This window comes from Microcebus murinus, chromosome X (genome assembly GCF_040939455.1).
Source record: "Microcebus murinus isolate Inina chromosome X, M.murinus_Inina_mat1.0, whole genome shotgun sequence".
NCBI lineage: Eukaryota > Metazoa > Chordata > Mammalia > Primates > Cheirogaleidae > Microcebus > Microcebus murinus.
In genome coordinates this window covers 63,675,811-63,696,057 of record NC_134136.1, presented here as the reverse complement: position 1 = coordinate 63,696,057, position 20,247 = coordinate 63,675,811, and the positions used below count along the sequence as shown (strand labels likewise).

Here is a 20,247-nt window from a genome sequence, read left to right as displayed (position 1 = left end):
TCCAAAATGCTTATTTCATGCCTTCTCCTCTCTTTCCTTAAACTTCATACCCTCCCCATTCTCAGCTGATGTCCTCACTTTATATTTTATTAAGATAATAGAAGCCATTAAACCAGAATCCCCTCTTTACTATAGTTATCTCTCATCCCCCAAGTCATTCCTAGTTGTTCATTAAAGATCTCAGTACCTGGCTTACCATCTTCTCAGCCTAAACTCCTGGATATTCTTGGTGATTTCAACATCTAAGTATAAAATCCATCCAACACCCTGGCCACACAGATCTATGACTTTCTCCCTTTTTCTTCATCTCTCTTCACCCCACTTGAGCCACTTATTCCCATAGTCATACTTAGACTTTGTTGCTATCAAAAAATGCAAAATTTTTACTTTAAGCATCTCACTAACTACTACTTCCAACCCTTCCAGCTCACTTCCTCTAGTTCCTCCACTCCAACCATCCTTTGACTCTTGCCTGGACCTCCAATGCATTCAGCCTACAACTTTTTTACTGACAAATTGAAACCCTCATGTCTTCACTCGATTCCTTACCCAGCTTAGACTCCACAAACCAATACTATGATCACCCCCTTGCATATATCCTCAAATGACTGACCGACTGTCCTCTCCCTCCATCAGACTTGCCTTGCAAAACCTCAATGGTGGTTAAACCCAACTTTCCACCTACTCTATACCAGCTCCTGAGCAGCTCAATGTGTCTGGAAGAAAGCACATAGCCATATTAACTGATCTCACTTAATATTTTTGCCAAAACCTCAAGTATTCTCCTGCTTCTTCTCTTGCTCTTCTATAATCCATTCCCTGTAGGTAATCAGCATGATCGTTTTAAAGAGTAAATCAGATCATGTCACTCCTCTGCTTAAAGTCCTCCAATGCTTCCCACTGCCCCTAGAATATAACCAGGAATATAACCTGGTTTTGCCATGGCCTACCAAGGTGCTCATAAACTTCCCATGCCCACTTCTCCAACCCTGATTTCAGCTCTTCTTCACTAAGTTCCAGTCACACTTGCCTTCTTCCACAAATTCTTCTAGTGTGTTCCTTCCCCAGGGTTTTGCCTCCACTGTTCCATCTCTCTAATACATTCTTCTGTTGCATTATTTTAGGCCTCTGCTCTTCAGAGAGGCCTTCTTTGGCTATCCTTTTAAAAATAACCACTTCAACTCCCCATACACACAATCTCCCATTAACCCCTTGGCATATTTTATACCTCTTCACAACACTCACCTCTCTCTGCAATTCGATTATATATTACATGTTTTAAATTTTTCATTATGTATCTTCTCCCTTAGAATGAAAACTCCATGACATGAGAATGAGGACTTGTCTATTTTACAGTATCCTCAGATGTAGACTAAAATAGTGCCTTGTATGTGTTCTGTTCATTGAATGAATCTTCTCATTATCAAATTCATGATTCTATCTTAATCTATACCAGTCCTCTTATCTTTTTTTTTTTTTTTTGAGACAGAGTCTCACTCTATTGTCCAGGCTAGAGTGCCATGGCCACCAGCTTAGCTCACAGCAACCTCAAACTCCTGGGCTCAGGCGATCCTCCTGCCTCAGCCTCCTGAGTAGCTGGGACTACACACATGTGCCACCATGCCCGGCTAATTTTTTCTATATATTTTTAGTTGGCCAGTTAATTTCTTTCTATTTTTAGTAGAGATGGGGTCTCGCTCTTGCTCAGGCTGGTTTCAAACTCCTGACCTGAGCAATCTGCCCGCCTCAGCCTCCCAGAGCGCTTGAATTACAGGCGTGAGCCACGGCATCCGGCAGAGCCCTCTTATCTTGATACAATGAAAGATATCTCCCTCTTCCTAAACCCAAACTCTTGCCACTTGTCACCTGTATCCCAACCCTTCTCATTCACTCAAGGCTTTGATTCCTTTACTTATCCCCTTCTTTCCTACATCTTCAATCACTCCATCTCTACTAGAACATTCCAATCAGCATTTAAACATACTTTATTATCTCCCATTTTTAAAAGAATCCTATAATCCCACATCCCCTCCAAGATTTCTCTGCTCCCTTTCACAGCAAAACTCCTCCATAGTTGTCTTCACATGTGCTATCTCCATTTCCTTACCTATGATTCATTCCTCAGCTGTCTCAGATCTGGCTTCTTTACCCACTCCACCAAGACAGTTGTGAATTATTTCACTAACAATCGTCATTTTGCCAAATCCAAGGGACACTTTAGGGTCCTCAAATTACTTGACCTGTCAGCAGCATTAGAGACCATTGACTACTCACTTCTTGAAACTCTCTCCACTCTTGGAATCCATCACATCATACTTCCTAGTTTTCCTCCTACTGGTCATTCCTTTCCAGTGTCCTTTGTGGGCTTCTCCTATTTTACCTGACCTTTAAATGGTGTGATTCCTTAGAGTCTGGATCTAGCCCCCCTTTCTCTATCTATACTCCTCTCTAGATGAGATTACCTGGTCCCATGGCTTTAAAGACCATCTATCTATATGTCAACAAAAGCCTCTGGGACGTATTGGGACTCAACATCTCTGCTTAAGTTCCCCTCTGATAGGGTGTAACAACGAAACCAAACGAGAAACAAGACCTCATTTTCTACTGGGAAGCAGAGTACTGTGTAGCTTTCAGTACTCCAGATGCAGCGGGAGATAGCCATGACTATTAGGTATCCAGCAGATATAGAGATACCCAGCAGATGCCCAGAGGAAATGGAATTATTCATGAGTACATGTGAGGCATCCCCTAAGGAGTCCCAGAGTCTGTAGGAGCTAGAGAGATGTAGTTTATTATTAGCAATGTGAGTCCCTTCATATTGGTAAGGCTAGAGAAACATGGGATATAATTCAAGTCACCATATTTTTTGTTTGTTTTTTTAAAACATCATGGAATGCTTCATGAATTTGCGTATCACCCATGTGCAGAGACTATGCTAATCTTCTCTGTATTGTTCCAATTTTAGTATATGTGCTGCCGAAGTGAGCACCAAGTCATCATATTTTATATCTGATGCTTTTTAGGATGTTAACATGAGTGGTGGTGGTGGTGGTGGTGGTGAATTTGTCTGTAACACTATTTTGCAAAAGCACCTCTCACTACTTGCCCAAAACTACTATTAAGTAGAAGAGAGTGACAATTATTTTACAATAATTGTCCATGTAGGGAAACATAAAGGGGGAGAGTCAATTGGGAAACAATGGTTATGGGGCAGTATATTTGCTCCTTTAGTTTACAAGACTTTCTAAATAACCAGACATAATGAAATACTCACACTAAATAAGTGTGGCGCTTTACTTTGCTCCATTAACAGTGGCTTGGGATCTTAAAAATGAATAAGATATTTTTGAATATGCAAAGGTGCTGTACTTTTATGAAAAGGCCAATTATCTGGGCCTGACAAATGTTCTTCCTTGGGACAAAGCAGCAACCCTGTCTGACACAAGTCCGTTCCTGTGCTCTCAGATAGGAGCTCAATAGTTAGGGTACCTACATTTTTGGAGGCAGGAATACCAGGGTGTAGTAACAGCTCCCTAGAAACTATGGGACCTTACCAGGTTATATAAGTAACTCTGGTCAATAAAACAGGTGTTTCCTGTTTAAGTGTGGATCATATTTTTCCTGAGCTTTTTAGGTATACAGGGGGTGGGGAAAAGTTTGAAGACATATTATTTGATAGCTTTGGGTATCCATCAATCCTGGATCATCTCTTTGGAATAATATCACAGAGATGAATAGGGACTTGATGATCAATGGCTGTTCTCTCACTGATGTCAGTTACAGTACTGAACTTCTAAGTAGAGATCACCAATGACTCTTCTACTTACTTCAGTCTGTAAGGTTTCTGAATCTCTCAGCCTCCTTAATATTGGTAATGTTAGGGATACTGAAGAGACAACATCTTAAGAATGGAATTGGGAATGAAGATATCAGAAGGGGCATAATGAAATGATACCAAGAGCAATAATAAATACTTATGGAACACTTACTATGTATCACACACTGTGCTGAATGCTATATATGCATTACCTTATTTAATCTTCACAACATCCCTATAAGGCAGGTACAATATATTGTTTCCATATTGCAGAAGAAATTAAGGCTTCAAGAGATTAAGTGACTTGCTCAAGGTCACATGACTCATATGCGGCAGAGCCTGAATTCAAATCCAGATCCATATTCCTCACCCAAAGCCACACTATGGGTCATTCACTATGCTAACCTAGAAGAAAGGAAGAGAAAGTTAAGAAAAATAACAACGGATAAAATACGAACTATTACGCTGAAATGCCTGAAGATATCAATGATGTGTCTTTAAACTTTTCCACATATCCTATATAACTTAAGAGCTCAGGAAAAAGAGATATATTTCAAATGAAAATAAGCCCATCTTTATTGCCCCTCAATCATTCACATTTTCCTATTTCATTTTCCAAGAAGCAGCTGGTGCCACGCTACTGTGATATTTGTCCTTATGATTAGAATCTTGAGGTTTCAAAACCCAATTTTCTAAAATATCAAATTAATTCCATTCTTATTCTACCTCGTGGGGTGATCTGTGGTGCAAGAACCCACCCAGCCTCTGGCAATGGAACGGTAGACTAGTCAGAGTCCCACAGCACCATGCTACTAGCAGAGACGCTGTCTGAACACATTGTTCCCTGCCTCTCCTTTGGAATGCAGAGAAGTTGGGGATGGGAGCAGAGAATTAACCAACATACAGACCAAAGGTAGTTGACTTTGGATCCCAAGGGCTGGAGGATAAGGTGGAGAATGACCCAAGGCAGCCAGAAGCAGAAAAAAAGTCAAAGCACAAGTCTTTAATGAGAATCAAGCCAGGGAAACCAGTTCAGTCACTGTTCCCAACCAATAGCAATGGAGCAGAACATGGGAGACAAAAACTGGAACAAAATGGAAAGAAGTTTGAAAGCCAGTTGAGAAGGTCTCTGAGTGCTGAGTGATCCTTACAAACCTTAGCTTAGTTTTCTGAGTGTGCCAATTTCCTTTCCAGCCTCCTCTCTTGTCATCTTCCCCTCATCTGAGCACTTGAACACAGCAAGCACTTCCATCCCCCTAAGGTTTTCATTATGCTGTTCTTTCAGACTGGAATGCTTTCTCCCACACCTTGGGGCTTTGCAAATCAACTCACCCTTCAAGGATCAACTTAAAACTACCTCCTCTGTGAAGCCTTCCTGATCCTCCCCAACTTAGAATTACTTACTGAATCCTCTGTGTTGTCATAAACTTTACTTATATCCTTCATAGCACATAAATTATATGTTATATTGTAGTGATTTGTGTATGTGTGTGTCTCTTACTGACATGTAAGCTCCTTGAGGACAGTTTTGTTTCTCCCTGATACCCATGCCTTGAGGACAGGGACTTTGAATTTTTGTCCTATTTATTTTTGTGCCCATGACATATAAAACATTAAGATAGCAGACAAGGAAAAAAAATACTTATTTTATTTACACACCATCTTTTTCCAGAAAAAAAATTTGACGTGTCTTCAAAATCATGTATATTTGGATTAGGGAGGTCTTTGAAGAGGGCAGCAAGTGAGTGATTTTGTTGTAACAACTAATCTCTGGGTTTAGAGCAGTAAGAAACAAAATACACCTTCAAAAGTCCATTTTCTGTTTTTTCACTCTTGGCAGAAGCACACAACGCTCAGCAAAACAATGATGCTCTTGGAAAAGCTCAAAAACACAGGATACTAACAGACATGTTGTCCTTTTCCATTAATTTTTTGTTATTCCTTTCTCAGAGCTAACTGGTAAAGGACATAGGTGAGAAAAAAAAATGTCAAGTGGAGATGAAGAAGAGAAGTGTCAAAAAGAAATAAAGTTTCAAGGTAAAAGATGAAGTAACCTTTGCCCACTGAGATATTCTATTAAGTGAGTCAGCTGTCCTTAAATCGAACTGCCACCAACTTTTAAAGAGGATTTGAAGGGGCTTACTGTAAGGGAGAGAGAGAGGGAAAAGATGAGAGAGAGAATATACCCAGATGAGTTAAAGGAAAGATAAGAAAGAAAAATCAGCAACTCCATCAGAAAAGGAGGAACATGAATGGACTAGGAACTAAAGATAAAGAAGTCACTGCAACTGAATGCTGAAATTGGTTCTGGCCTTTCTGGCAATCAAGAAAGTAATTCATGATGGGCTACAAATCTCTCCTTGTGGGAAGAAAACATGGTACTGAGAGTAAGTCATCAACTCTGAGTGATTTCTCCAGGAGTGAGGATTGCTTCTGTTGAAGCCCTCCCCCGTCTCTTGGTCAGTTCCCTTTGTGAGCCATGACACACTGGTGGAGTTGGCTATTACCTTGGGGTGGATGGAAGCTGAGAGGCCTATGAGTGACTAAATGTGTGGCTGCTACCCACTGAGCTGCCCAGCCATGGACTTTGAAAAGTAATAAACAGAAACCACGTCCTCCAAAAAACCCATATCTTTTAAAGCAATGATTATCAGTTAAAATATAAACATTTAGACTATTTACCTTGGCTTCTTTTTTAAATGAAATCCCTTGAAAATTACAGTGATGATGATCCACTTAATTTCTCAACTTAGAGAACCTTTTCACAATATAGAGAAGCAATATCTAAAATTTTCTATTTGTTAATTAACTTTTCCCATTGCCAACAGCTGAAATCTAGTCCCCTCCTCCCCAGAAAGACAAGTTACAGCTAACGCTTAAACATTCATCTTCCCCTTCTAATTGCTGTGTAGGAGTAATTCTGTGATTCTGGAAGGAAACTTCAGTGAATAAATGAATGACTCTCATTTGCTATTTGGAACTTATAAAAATTACAAGACATCATTCCATTATATTCCCTCATTTCCTTGTCATTGGGAAAGGTTCCAACCTCTCATCATATTAAAAAGCAATTATCAAAATGTTTTATTCCATAATAAGTTTGACTACTAGGAGAGAAAGTATTCAGAAATCAAAATAAGGGGGTTCTTTTTAGCATATAAACAGGTTAGTCAACCCTCCAAATCTAAAAAAAAAAAATTTCCAGTGAAAGATTACTCTTGAAACCATCCATTTGGAATTTGGTGTCTTTACTTTGGTGTTTCTATACTGCCTAATTCCCATTAAAGTGTTGTGATTGCATATAGATGTTATCCTCTTGCTGACTATGCAAGGTGATGGAGTTGGGTTACAGTTCCTAAAAAAGTTAGCACACAATACTATTCACCAAGGTAAGCGGGGCTTTGTTAGAAAGAATTCAGAGAGCACTCTTTCCTGGGGTGGGTCAACCAATAGTAGGCTCTGAAGCCACTATGTGCAGGGCACTGTACTTCCAAGCTGGGGAGAATTACAAAGGGATTTAAAGATATGCCACCGAACCCCTTCGTAATAAGCCTTAACATTTGTACAGAACCTTACAATTTACAAAGGGCTTTCCCCTAGGTTATCACTTTTGATCCTTACAATAACCCAGATAAGCCGGCAAAGTAGATCTTATCAATCCTCATTTGATAAATGAGGAAACCAGGCTCAGAGGGTTTACGTGCCTTGCCTGAAGTCATGAAGTTAGTGACAAAAAGAAGCTAGGGCTAGAGCCCAAGGCTTTTAATGAAGAATGCAGTGTTCTTTTACATCCTGTTGCTTCTCACATATCAGCAAACGCAGGGGCACACATGAAAGACCCAGAGCTGAATCAAATCACACACAGAACCACCAACCTGAGGGATCAGTGAGAAAGGAACAAAGGATAAATGGTGAGGTAGGCTGAGGTGTCACCCATGGTCAGGGCTGCTGGACCTTATGGCACTTTTGTATGAATTAGAAAAAAAAAGGTGCTCACTTCTGATGGATGCAGTCCTGAGGGTGCATGTAGCTTACAGAACCTTTGTGGGAAGTGGAAACAGGGAAGGAATGTGCCATTTCCACCCATCAGATGTGGCCAGTACGAGGGTGCAGGGCTGGGTGAGCATGGTTTGGATTTCAATGAGCACTGTTCTCCTTGGCTGGGTACCTGGATACCGAGCATTTCTACACAACTGTATGTGGTGGTCCTCATATAAGTGACTAGAAGACCTGAGAACAGGGAAAGCTAGCTAGAGTCTTTGCTGCTCGAAGTATGATTCTTGGGCCAGCAGCATAGCTCTTATCTGGGAGCTTGTTAGATATGCAGAGTCCCAGGGCCCCACTTCCAAACCTACTGACTCAGAATCTGCATTTTAATAAGATCCTCACATAATTTGAGAAGCCCTGAATTCCAAAAGGGAAAGAAGCCGAGAACAGAGTCTCTGAGAGTTGGAGCTAGATGAATCACTGATTATCCATGGAATGGCAGGCAGGTGTGTCTGGCTGGAAAAGAAAGTTATTCAGAGTAAAAGTGAGGTCCTGCCCTCAAACGAATGCTGCTTGCAACTCGGTTTAGCTTCACCTCATACTCTTCTTTTGTTACTTGATTTGACTGGCATTGTTTAAGCCATCTCTGGTGCACTAAGCCCTACACGTCTAAATCAGGGTATGTCGTGGTCCCTGTTCTCAGGGAGGTCACTGTCTAGAGACAATAGAGAATACTCAATCCAATGCAGCAAGTGCCCCAGTGAAGGTGTACACAAAGCAACAAGGGAGCGCAGAGGAGCAGCAAACAACTGTGCCTGTGATATTTGAGTTAGATGTTGAAAGATGAAGAATTGCTCACCCAGTGAGGAGAGAAGGGCGTCTCTCCAGGCAGAGGTGTCTAGCTCACTCCCTGAATTGTGGATCTTTGCAGGGGGCACAGGTGGGGAGTGTCTGATTTCGTTTATATTTCCCTCCCTGTCTCAGGGCCTCCTACCACAGTGGCCAATGCACAGCTGTTGCCTGGTAGGCTGACTGAAAAAAACGAACATATGACTTTAGAAAAAGGAGTGAGGCAGACTAACATGAAGGTGGAGAGAACTTATAACCATCCAGGAATGATGCAGTTAAGATCTATACTTGGGCTGTGGCTGGAGAAATGAGGGAAAGATTTAAGAAATACCATACTATGCTAGGATTTCTTGTCTGAAAGAAAAATGTAACAATGAGACAGAGACATTTTAAAAATACACCTTTGTTACATCTGAATAATCCTTAATAGTGAGCCCCTGCAATCAATCAGATCCATTCTCTCTTAATGGGCCGAGTGGGGAGCATTGGGAAAGGCTGTGGCCAGGAATTAGGCCTGCTTTTACCAACTCATCGTGGGGTTCCATTTTGCTTTGGGTAAGAAAATGAGTGCTTTCCTTTTACAAATCTCCATTGCACAGAGCAAGGCAGGAGTTCTCTGAATGTTATCCAGGTATTAGTCTCTCTCTTATAATCTGCATAATACTTCTGGAGAGGAGCAGAGGGAGAGGATCACAGGCTGGCAAGCCAGGGACCGAAAGGGGCTCATGAGGGCCCTGTTAGTGCAACAAAGCACATTGTAACCCATTAGCCCCAGAGCTTCCATGCCCTGAATATTCAGCTATGTCACATAATTGGCTTGGAGCTTGTATATACTGTAGGTTGAATGCAGATGACATTTTCTATGATATAAGAAATACATTTCAGAAATGTAAACTAGACTCTGCTCCTTAGTATAAGAAGATTATTGGGCATTCGAGGAAGGCCACGGAGCTCAGTGGTGGTTGGAGTCAGCAGAGCTGGGGGGATGGGAGGGAGATGAGAGACTTCATGTGAAAGATACAGAAGCCCTGAACCAAGCCCGTGGTACATGGGAAAGAAGAGGAGAGTGAGTAAGGATTCCAGAAGCTTTCAGAACTGAAGAACAAATTGAATGTGAGTGTCCAGAGACTGGGGAGAGTTAAGAATGACTCCCAGATTTCTAGCTTGGGCAATTGTGTAGGCCGGAGCCAAGGGGATGAAGATAATGAATTTGGGTATGAACATGTTGAGTTGGAGTCGCCTATGAGTAATTTAGGTGCAGATGTCTAATAAAAGTTGGAAATACCGAGCTGGAGTTCAGTGGAGAGGTTTGGGCTGGGGATACAGATGTGGAAGTTAGGAGCATATTATTCATGAAAGCCATGGAAGTGAATTATGTCTCCCAGGGAGAATATCCAGAGCAAGGATAGAAGACTCGGGAGAGAACAATGGGAAAAGCCAACAAGAGCCAGGACAGAATGGTGTCAAGCTGAGAGAGAACAAAATTTCAAGATGGAGGGGTTTACCGAGAGTCTAGGATGTTGCATGAGCTTACAGAGGATGAGGGCTAAGAGGAAATCAGCAGATTGGTCAGTTAGTAGGTGCTTGGTGATCTTTGCCAGAGGAGTTTCAGTGACACAGGGGAAGGAAGAATGGCTGCAAAATGAAAAGCTGGAAACTACAAGGGATTTGGTGATGGAAGACAAAAGAATGAGGTGGTATCTTGGGGAGGATACAGGCTCTAGAAAAGGACTTTTAGTATGCTAGAGGCTTGGGCATGCTGACCAGAGTAGGACAGATTTGGATGGTGAGAGAGAGAAAGGGCATTAATGGAGGGAGGTCCCTGAGGAGGTGACAGAAGGACTCATATTAGAAAGGAAGGACATCTTTTCCTTTGAAATAGGAAGGAATTAACAAGTAAACAAACTGACACCATAGAATGTGGTGTTTTGGAAAACATCCTCGTCAGTAATAGAAATATTAGTGCCTGGAGAATTAATAAAGAGGAAAGATGCAATCAGGCTCAGCTGTGTAAAAGAATAACTAATTCGAATCTCTCATGCCAACTGCTCACCACTTATGCCTAATTAAAATACGGCACCCTTGCAATTATGCATATCAATATATACTTATCAGGGTAACTTCATTTTAAGTTTTATTTTATTTCACAACTAAACTCTCTTTAGGTCTGCTCAGTCTTCATAACTCGTAGCTTATGTAACATTGTTTGTTCACTACCTTGAAAAGATTTTAGGAGCATTGGTTTAGGCAGGAGAAAATTCTCAGAAGCCGGTTTACTTCCATGACATTTAACTTGGCAATTAGGGGATGCGAGAGAGAGAAAAAAATAATGTATATACAGGAAACAATGAGGGCAAGTTTATGGCCTTGTCACACTCAAGAGATATGCTTGCTAATGGAGATGCTTGTCCCATTTTGAGAGAAGATTGTGTTTTTGAAAGAAGCTTTTTCCTAGGCCTCTGGTAGTTACACATAATTACTGCATCCTAGGGAACACAAATGCGATGAAAACTCAGCAGATTTGTTCTTTGGAGGTCATCATGTGAGATGCGGTTTGATGTGCACTACAGCAAAACTTATTCTGAGATTTTTTTTTTTTGCTCCCCCACACAATGACTCATCTCTTTGTCTGAGACACAAAAATCTGTATGATTTTTAAAGGGACCGGAATGTGCTTTTGATTCTAGCATAAACATTATAAAAAATAATAACTACCATTATTGAGTGCCTACTATGTGAGAGACATGTTACATGTATTATCACAGTATTCCAAAACTTTTTATTGAATCTCTTTTAATTCTTTCAGTAATTCTAAGAGATAGGCAATGCTATCAACCCCTTTTTACAGAGGGGAAAACTGAAGCTTCATCTCACAGTTACTACCTCATTTATTTGTCTCCATCCATAGCAAACATCACTAAAGAGTTGTCTCTCTTATGATTCTTTCTTGTCCAATTCTTTCTTTGAGCCACTCCAATCAGGCTCTTGCCTCTACCACTCCACAAAAACTGCCCAATTAAGTCACCAATAACCTCCACATTCCCAATCCATAGGTCAATTCTCAATCATATTCTTTCTTGACCCAGCAGCAGCATTTAAGACAGTGGATCATTCCCTCTTTCATACACTTTCTCACCTTAGTTTTCAGGACATGATATTTTCTTGATTTTCCTCTAACTTCACTCATAACTCCATAGTCTCCTTTGCTGGTAATGCCATGTCTCTGATTTTTAACATTGTGAGGCCTCAGGACTCAGTCCTTGGATCTCTTCTCTATCTCTACTCCCCAGGTGGTCTCATCTGGTATCATAAATTTGTAGGTCATCTCTATACCTGTGACTCCCAAGTTTATGTCTCCAGCTTGAACTTCTCCCTTGAACTTCAGACTTGAGTATCCAATTTCCTATTCTATATTATCTCCATGAGGATTTTTAATAAACATCTCAATATGTCCAAAACACTGTTCCAGATATTTCCCCCCAAGAAAAGGTAGGAAAGCATTATGTGCATATATCATAACATCACTTTGTACCTCATAATACATAACAATTATAATTTGTCAATTTACAATTTTAAAAAGATCATTTTTTAAAAGGTAAGAAAGAATGAAATATGCTGCAAACTACACCCTTCATCTTTCTGGCTGTTCAGGTCATAGACCTTGTTGTCATGACATCTTTCTTTTTTTTTTATTTACCATACCCAGTCTATTATGAAATCAGGATGGATCCACCTTCAAAAAATATCTAGAATTCAACCATTCCTCACCACCTCCACTTCTGCTTCCCCACTCCTTGATCTCACTAGCAATGTTTCTGCCTATCAAAGATAGCCATGTGGCTAGTTCCCTTTTCTCTGTGTTCAGATGTCACCTTCTTAACAAGGCCTACCCTGATCACCCTACTAATACTGCAGCCTGCACTCTTTTCCCAGCAGTCCCATGCCTGAGGACCCTGCTCAACCTTTTCTTTAGTCTATGACACTTACCATATTTTAACACATCACACAGTCTACTTATTTGTTATGTTCATTGTTTGTCATCCATCTCCCCTTCTTAGAATGTAAGCCTCCTGAGGGCAGGGATTTTCATCTGTTTTGTTCACTACTGTTCTCCCAGCATCTATAATAGTACCTGGCATATAGCAGCCCCCATAAATGTTTGTTGGATTGAATTAGAAAGCTTAAGTATCTTATCAAAGGTTGATTACATAGTGATGGGTCTGACATTCAAACTCCAGCCTCTTTGATACCAAAGACTGTGCTGTTGACAACTCCATCCTCTCAGAGCATGGAGCTGTGGTTCTCAGCAGGGCTGCTTTAAGCCCTTCTTGTAAGCCAAGGAGCAATGTACTGTTGTTATAACCAAGCATACAAAGCGTTCTGATGAGTTGACCAGGTTACTCAATATAGTATAGACTGGAATTCAACTCAGTGTAAGTGGGAAGAGGTGTGCGGCAACATCAAACAAGTGTCTAGGCCAAGGTGCTGGGGGTAGGGTAGGGAGATAGGAATTTGTTTTCAATGGGTATAAGTTATGCTAGATGAATACATTCTAGAGATCTGCTGTACAATGTAGTGCCTATAGTAACCAATACAGTATTGTGCACTTCAAAATTTGTTAAGTGGGTAGATCTCATGTTACGTGTTCTTACCACAAAAGGAAGGAACACAAGGAAACTTGGGAAGTGTCAGATGTGTTTATACTTTGGTTGCAGTGATGGTCTTATGGGTGTGTGCATGTGTCCCCACTCATCACATTGTACACATTAAATATTTGGATAATATATCAATTATATCTCCATAAAGCTATTATAATTTTTAAAAAATGTAAAAATCAAACAAAGATCACAGAGCAATATCACACAGAAAGACTGCCTGCTCACTTGCCTCATCCTTGTGGTTATATAAGTGAGCATGGGTAGGGCAGGGAACTATTATACTTGAACTGTGACACAAGGCTGAGGCATGTTTCCTAGGGTCTATGAGGCATTATTAGAGTACAAGTAGAGATGACATTATTATTATGACTGACTTGTTTATTAAATGTTTAAAATCCTTTCAAACACATTGTTTAAAATTCTAGTATTCAAAATTATTTCCTAGATTAACAAAATGTTGAGAACCCTTGGTGTCAGTTAAGCTTTATTGTTTTAACTACTCTTTCACCATATAGGCAAGATAGGGCGGCATACCTTTTTCCTGCTTTTGTTTCTAAATTTTAAAAAATCATAAAGAAAGCAGAATTCAGTGAAGTTGAATTCATTTAAGAAGCAAACAACAACCACAAAACCGGTGAGAATTCTCCTGAATGAGTATGCATGGTATAGGGGAAATAGTCACGGACTCCCAGGAGACCTGGGTCTAGCCCAAGCTTTGCAATTAAATGTGTGAATTTGGCCAAGTCATTTCCCTCATCAGGGTCTCAGTTTCCTCATTCATAAAGTAATCGGTGAGGTAAACATTAGAAATAGAACTATCATGATCCGGGAATCCCACTTCTGGGTATACATCCAAAGGAAATAAAATCACTATCCTGAAGAGATGTCTGTACTCTCATGTTTGTTTCAGCATTGTGCAAACAGCCAAGATATGGAAACAACCTAAGTGTCCACAGATGGATGAATGCATAAAGAAAATATGGTAGATATACACTGTGGAATATTATTCAGCCTTGAAAAAGAAGGAAATCTTGCCATTTGCAGCAAAATGGATGAACCTGAAGAGCATTATGCTAAGTGAAATAAGCCAGAGACAAAAACACAAACACTGGATGATTTTACTTATATGTAGGATTCAAAAAAGTCAAACTCATAGAAACAGAGAGTAGAAGGGTAGATACCAAGGAGATTACCAGGGGTACGACAGGTAGAGGAATTGGGGTGATGTTGGCTAAAGGGTACAAATTTTCTGTTAAAAGATGAATTCATTCTGGGGATCTATTGTACAGCATGGTGACTACAGTTCATACAACTGTATTGTATACTGGAAATTTGATAAGAGAGTAGACCTTAAGAGTAGATCTTAAGTATTCTCACCACAAAAGAGGTAACTGTATGAAGTGATGAGTGTGTTAATTAGCTTGATTATGGTGATCATTTCACAATGTATGCAGACATCAAAACATCACGTTGAACACCTTGAATATATTCAATTTTAATTTGTCGATTATATCTTGATAAAGCCGGAAAAAATCAATTATGAGGTGAGGGGCAGGCAGTCCTTTGCTTGAAGCAGAGTCCACAAGAGGTTAGGAAAGCATTTCTATTCATTTATTTATTTCTGTATTTAGCTACTGCCTTGGATGCAGAGTGTTGACTTAATCAAACTCAGCTCATGGCATATTTATCATCATCGGTATCTTGTTTAATTAATTTATTTCCTGTCATCCCCACACTTCACTCAATTCTCCTCCCTCCCTCGTTACCAACCATTTCTCTCTGTTGAATCATATTTTTGTTTGTATGTGTTCTTATAAAATGTGTATTATCATTTTGAGTGAATATCTTTTTAAATTTCTATAAATTATGTTACATATATTATTCTGTTTCTTGCTATTTTTTTTTTACCTAGCACTACTTTTTAAAAATCTATACATGCTGCTGTATGTATAACTAATCTCTTGCTTCCAATTGCTGTAAACTACTCCAGAATGTGCGTCCACCACATTTTGCGTCTCCACTCACTCTCTGTGATGAATGCCAGATTGCCTCCAACTCCTGTCATCATAAATAATGCTGCAGTGAGAAGCATTCCAATTTAGAAAAGAATTGTAGGTGAGGGTGTGAATGGGGAGCTGCTTTTGAGCTGTGACTAGATTGATGAAGTGCTCCTGTGCGGGTTTCCTTTCCTCCAGTATGCCGTAGAGCCTTGGGTGGTAGAATTCAATCCAAATGCTTCAGCTGGGGCAGCGATCAGAAGTTACACTTTTGTGGTGCCAAGTAATTGTGTTAGCATGTTTTCATCACTGGATTGACTAATTGTTTGAATCAATTAAAGCCAGTAGATCAGGGTTCTGACAGTGTGGAGATGCTCCATCTCTGCCCTCACTCCCAGGAGATGCCCCCACACACTCCCCCCAAATTATGCACACCGTGGTCTCTTACCCTAAGTAGATCTTTGCAGGGGTCTACACATTTTTCTCTTTCCCTACTTAGCCCTCTTGTTTTCCATAGCAGCTATTTTAAACCTTCTCTATCTTATCACTTCCCTCCTCACTCTCAGCAGGTTACCTCACCTCCTACTTCGTAGAGAAAATAGAAGATATCAGATGAGAGCTCCCTTAGATTCCCATTACCTAATTTACAAATTTGCCTGCATCCACGCCCACCCTTGCCTCCTTCCTTCCTGTTGCAATGGAGTGCCCCACCTTCTGTCTAAGAAAGAGCCTTCCATCTGTACTGTAGATCCCATCCCCTCCGTCCTTGCTCTATCGGCTAAATTATTTCCCCCTTCAATATTCCAATCACTATACCTCTACTAGCTGCTTCCCATAACCATGTAAACATATTCAGATCTTTCTGATCTCAATACTACATTTTTAAAACCTCTCTCAATATCAGTCCCCTTCAGTGACTCTCCTCTTCACAAACTCTTGCAATTTAGTGACTAAAATTATTGAAAGAGCTACATTTGCCCTCCCCTCCCTCCTCACTACAACCTCCTGGATCTCATCAAAGTTTCTTTGTCACTAAATTCAGAAGACACATTTCTCTCCTTATCGTACTTACATTCTCAGCAGCATTTGCCACCATCGGGGATTTGCCCATTGTGAACCTCTCTTTCCTTGGCTTACATGGGACCTCATAGTTCTGGTTTTCTTCTTAGCTCTTTAGCTGTTCCTCTAAGACGTCCTTTGCAGGCTGATCCACCTATGCCTGTCCCTTGGTGTTCCTCATTGCTGGGCCTATTGGCTTCCATTCTTCCTCTACATATGTCCCCCATGGCAATCTCATTCACTCCTATGTTGGCTTCGATTACCATCCATAGTCCCAACATCTCTATCTCCATCCCTTATGTATCCAACTCTATCTGGACATCTCCACCTTAATGACCCACAGGCATCTCAAAATAGATGTCCAAGACTAGATTTATTATGTTTCTCAACAATTCTCCTTTGATCAATTCCACTGTTACTATCTTAGGGAAACTCATCACATTTTATATACTCTTATTATTACTAAACTCTTAAATTACAAAAGTTATGGATGCCTGTTATAAAAATTAAAATCATACAAAAGTATATAAAATAAAAAATTAAAGCCTCACCAATTCCTCTCCCCAGAGGTAAGCCACTATTAACATAGCATTAATAATTAACACTATTAACATAGTGTTATAGTAAGCCACTATAACACAGACTTTTTTCTGTGTATGTATGTAGACATGCGTGCACACACAGAGTTTTGTTTTTACACATACTTTATCATGCTATATGTGCTGTCATGCAAATTGTTCTACAGCAGAAATATATATTGTGGATACCTTTGAATTATTAATCATATTGATATAACTCCTTTTTATTAGCTGTGCATTACTCCATACTATGTATAACCCATATTTATTTAAACCTTCTAATATTGAAGGACCTTGAGCTTATTTCCAGTCTTCACCATTTCCGGGTTGTAGTGCCCATAAATCTTTGCATTCTTGTGCTATGACTGAATGCTAGAAGTGAAATTTCTAAGCTAAGTCTATGTACATTTAAGTTTAGATAGATACTGCTAAATTGCCCTCAAATAAGTTATATGGGTTTTTCTCTCTACTTTTCAATAGAGAGATAGCATAACACACTAAAGTGTACAATGTGCACTACTTTAAGTGTGCAACTGAATGAACTTTTATATGTACATATATCTGTGTAACCACCATCTGGATCAACATATATACCACTTCCAGCATCCCAGAAGGTTCTCTCTTGCACCTTCCCAATATAAACCTCTCCCCCAGTGATCATCACTATTCTGACTTCTATAATCATCGATTATTTTTGCCTTTTCATATTAAAAAGTTATATGGTATATATTCTTTTGTATCTGGCTTCTTTGACTTAACATATTTTTATACATATACATGTTATTGTGTGTATCCCTAGTTAGTCTTTTTTACTATTATGTAGTATTCCACTGTATGAATGCCCCACAATTTGTTTATCCATTTCTCTGTTGATGGGCATTTGAGTTTTTTCCACCCTTTTGGCTGTTGTGAATAGAGTGGCCATGAACATATGTGTGCAAATCTTTTTTGAACACATATTTGCTTTCTCTGAGGTGTATATACCTAGGAGTGGAATTGCCAGGTCATAGGGTATGTTTAACTTTATTAGAAACTATAGAATGTTTTTTCCAAACATGTTCTACCTGTTTGTCCTCCAACTAGTTACATAAATTGAAGCCTCCAATAATAGTACATGAGAGTATCACACACTGTATTGTTATCACACATTTAATTGTCTGTCTCCCCAGACAATTGTAGAAACTGTGTCTGTGTTGCTCAGTACCTCAAACATAGTGGCTGCCCAATAAATATTGTAGAATTTAATTAGTAATTAAGTAGCTACTGCCCGTTATGGCTAAAAGCCTCTAGCACACAATTTGAAGAGTTAATATATGTTACTGTAGACAAACTGCTGCAGATGTGGATATTTTATTACCCTAAGAACAGTCTCAGGTTCGTGTGGATAGAACTGTGGCCTTTCGAATGTTTATAGCAGCACAAAAAAAAAAAAAAAAAAAAAAAAGAACTGTGGCCTTTATATCATTGCGTCCTCTACAGTGCTTAGCATAGACTGGGCACGGAGGAAATGTCTGTAATGACCAACATGCTGTACTTGATTAGCTAACAGATTCGAGGAATGTCAAACCTCCCTGAAACACTTACCTGCTCACATTTCTGGACTCAAGTCTAAAGGAGGCAGAGAGAAGAGTGGGATCCTCCTCCACTAGCTACACAGCCACAGCCCCAATACTAGAAAATATTCCCCCAACCTCAAGTCTGCAACCTGATTTCTTAAGTCCACTAAAGACCCAAAGCATGCAGGCTGGGGAAGTGTGATCCATTATAAAGTATACCCTTATGTCTCTGCTCCTAAAAGGGCCAGTGCCTGAAGATTTGATGTAGCCTGTTACACTAGGTCTTTATTCTTCCCCTGCCATTGCCTTTAAAGTTTTTCATTCCTCTGGGAATTTGTGGGCTGAGGATGTAAAAAAAAAAATCTTTCTTGCATGAACTAGGCCTTCATCAAAATTCACTGCAACTCAGATTCATTTCCATTTCTAGTCCCATTGCTGCCCACAACCAACTGAGCATGACGGATGAGCTGGCTAACATTTTGAAGGTGAAAACTATCTATCTATTCATCTAACCATCTATCTAGCATGTCCCAGGATTTGAGTGCCTTCCCCTATTAAGGTAGCATATCCTTCGGTCTTGCTTCCCCTCACATTTAAGTGAATGGGATGTAAACAAGCATCCTCACCCTTGTTTCTATGATGCATCTTAGGTTAACAGAAGTAAATCTTGGAAACTTGGGAATTTGCCAGTCCCAACTTTTTGTTTAATTTACATAATCATTTGCATAGGACTGCATATGTTAAGGAAACATCTGTACTTTTCTTACTCATTTAAATGAGATGATTTTTTTTCAAAATCTGAAGTTACCATTATTATTGATTTCTTTTGGATCTTTTTTAATATCCACACGAGAGTCCTCCAAAGCGGGGCCCTGACTGCCATTTGCCTTCCCCTATCTTAGAAATCTCACTTTGTGAAAATCATGTCATCAGCCAGTTAGATGGAGAATATAAGTAGCACTACTCCTGGCTTACCTTTTCAGATAAATAAATGAGCCCTCCCTGATCAGAGCTGAAGGGTCCCAGAAGTTGGGATCAAAATATATTTTTGGATATTTGGGGGAACTCTTGGAAAACTGTATGGTGAAGCATCTTTGAAAAATGTAATCAGTTATGAATTTGTCTGACAAGATACAGCAAAGCAGCAACATAGACAAACAATGCAGCTTATTTTTGTATGTTGGTTTTTCTTAAAGTGAGGCCAATTTATATACTCAAGATCTCTAAAGATCATTTTTCCTGACAGCACTCTTCTGTATTGTTTTGGGATGCTTATCTTCAACTCTTTGACTGTCTTGACACATCTTGATTCACCGTAGCCTTAAAGAAAAAAAAAAAGTGAATACCTGAATGAGGCCTGGGGGATGGGGGAGAGACTTCCTCTAAGCACTACTGCACCTTCATTGAAAAAGTATGTTATTGAATTAGCCATTGATTCAACTAAAATACATTCAGTCCCATATTGTGTGTAGTGGATATATGTAGGCTTTTTATTCCCACCTACTCATTCATTCTTAACAACAGCCTACTTTCTTTTTGTATGCTAACTTCTCCCCCAGTGTAAGTATCTTGGTAGGATGGTGAACCTGAGCTTCTGTCCTACTACTATCAAAACCAAAGGGTTCCCCGAAGATATTTTCTGCCATGTCCCTCCTCTCATCATTCAGTACAGCACAAAATTTAAGCTCAGCTGATCAGAGGCAGGCTCACAAAACTTTGAGTCCATGCTAGTAGCATGAGGCTAGA

The 20,247-nt window shown here is 39.8% G+C and overlaps 1 non-coding gene across 1 annotated transcript; it reads right to left on the bottom strand.

Moving 5' to 3' along the window:
* Nucleotides 1-2,882: 2,882 nt before the first annotated feature.
* Nucleotides 2,883-2,989, bottom strand: LOC142866041 (U6 spliceosomal RNA). Its single transcript, XR_012916113.1, has one exon. It is a non-coding gene; the product is annotated as a U6 spliceosomal RNA (small nuclear RNA).
* Between the last annotated feature and the right edge of the window lie 17,258 nt (nucleotides 2,990-20,247).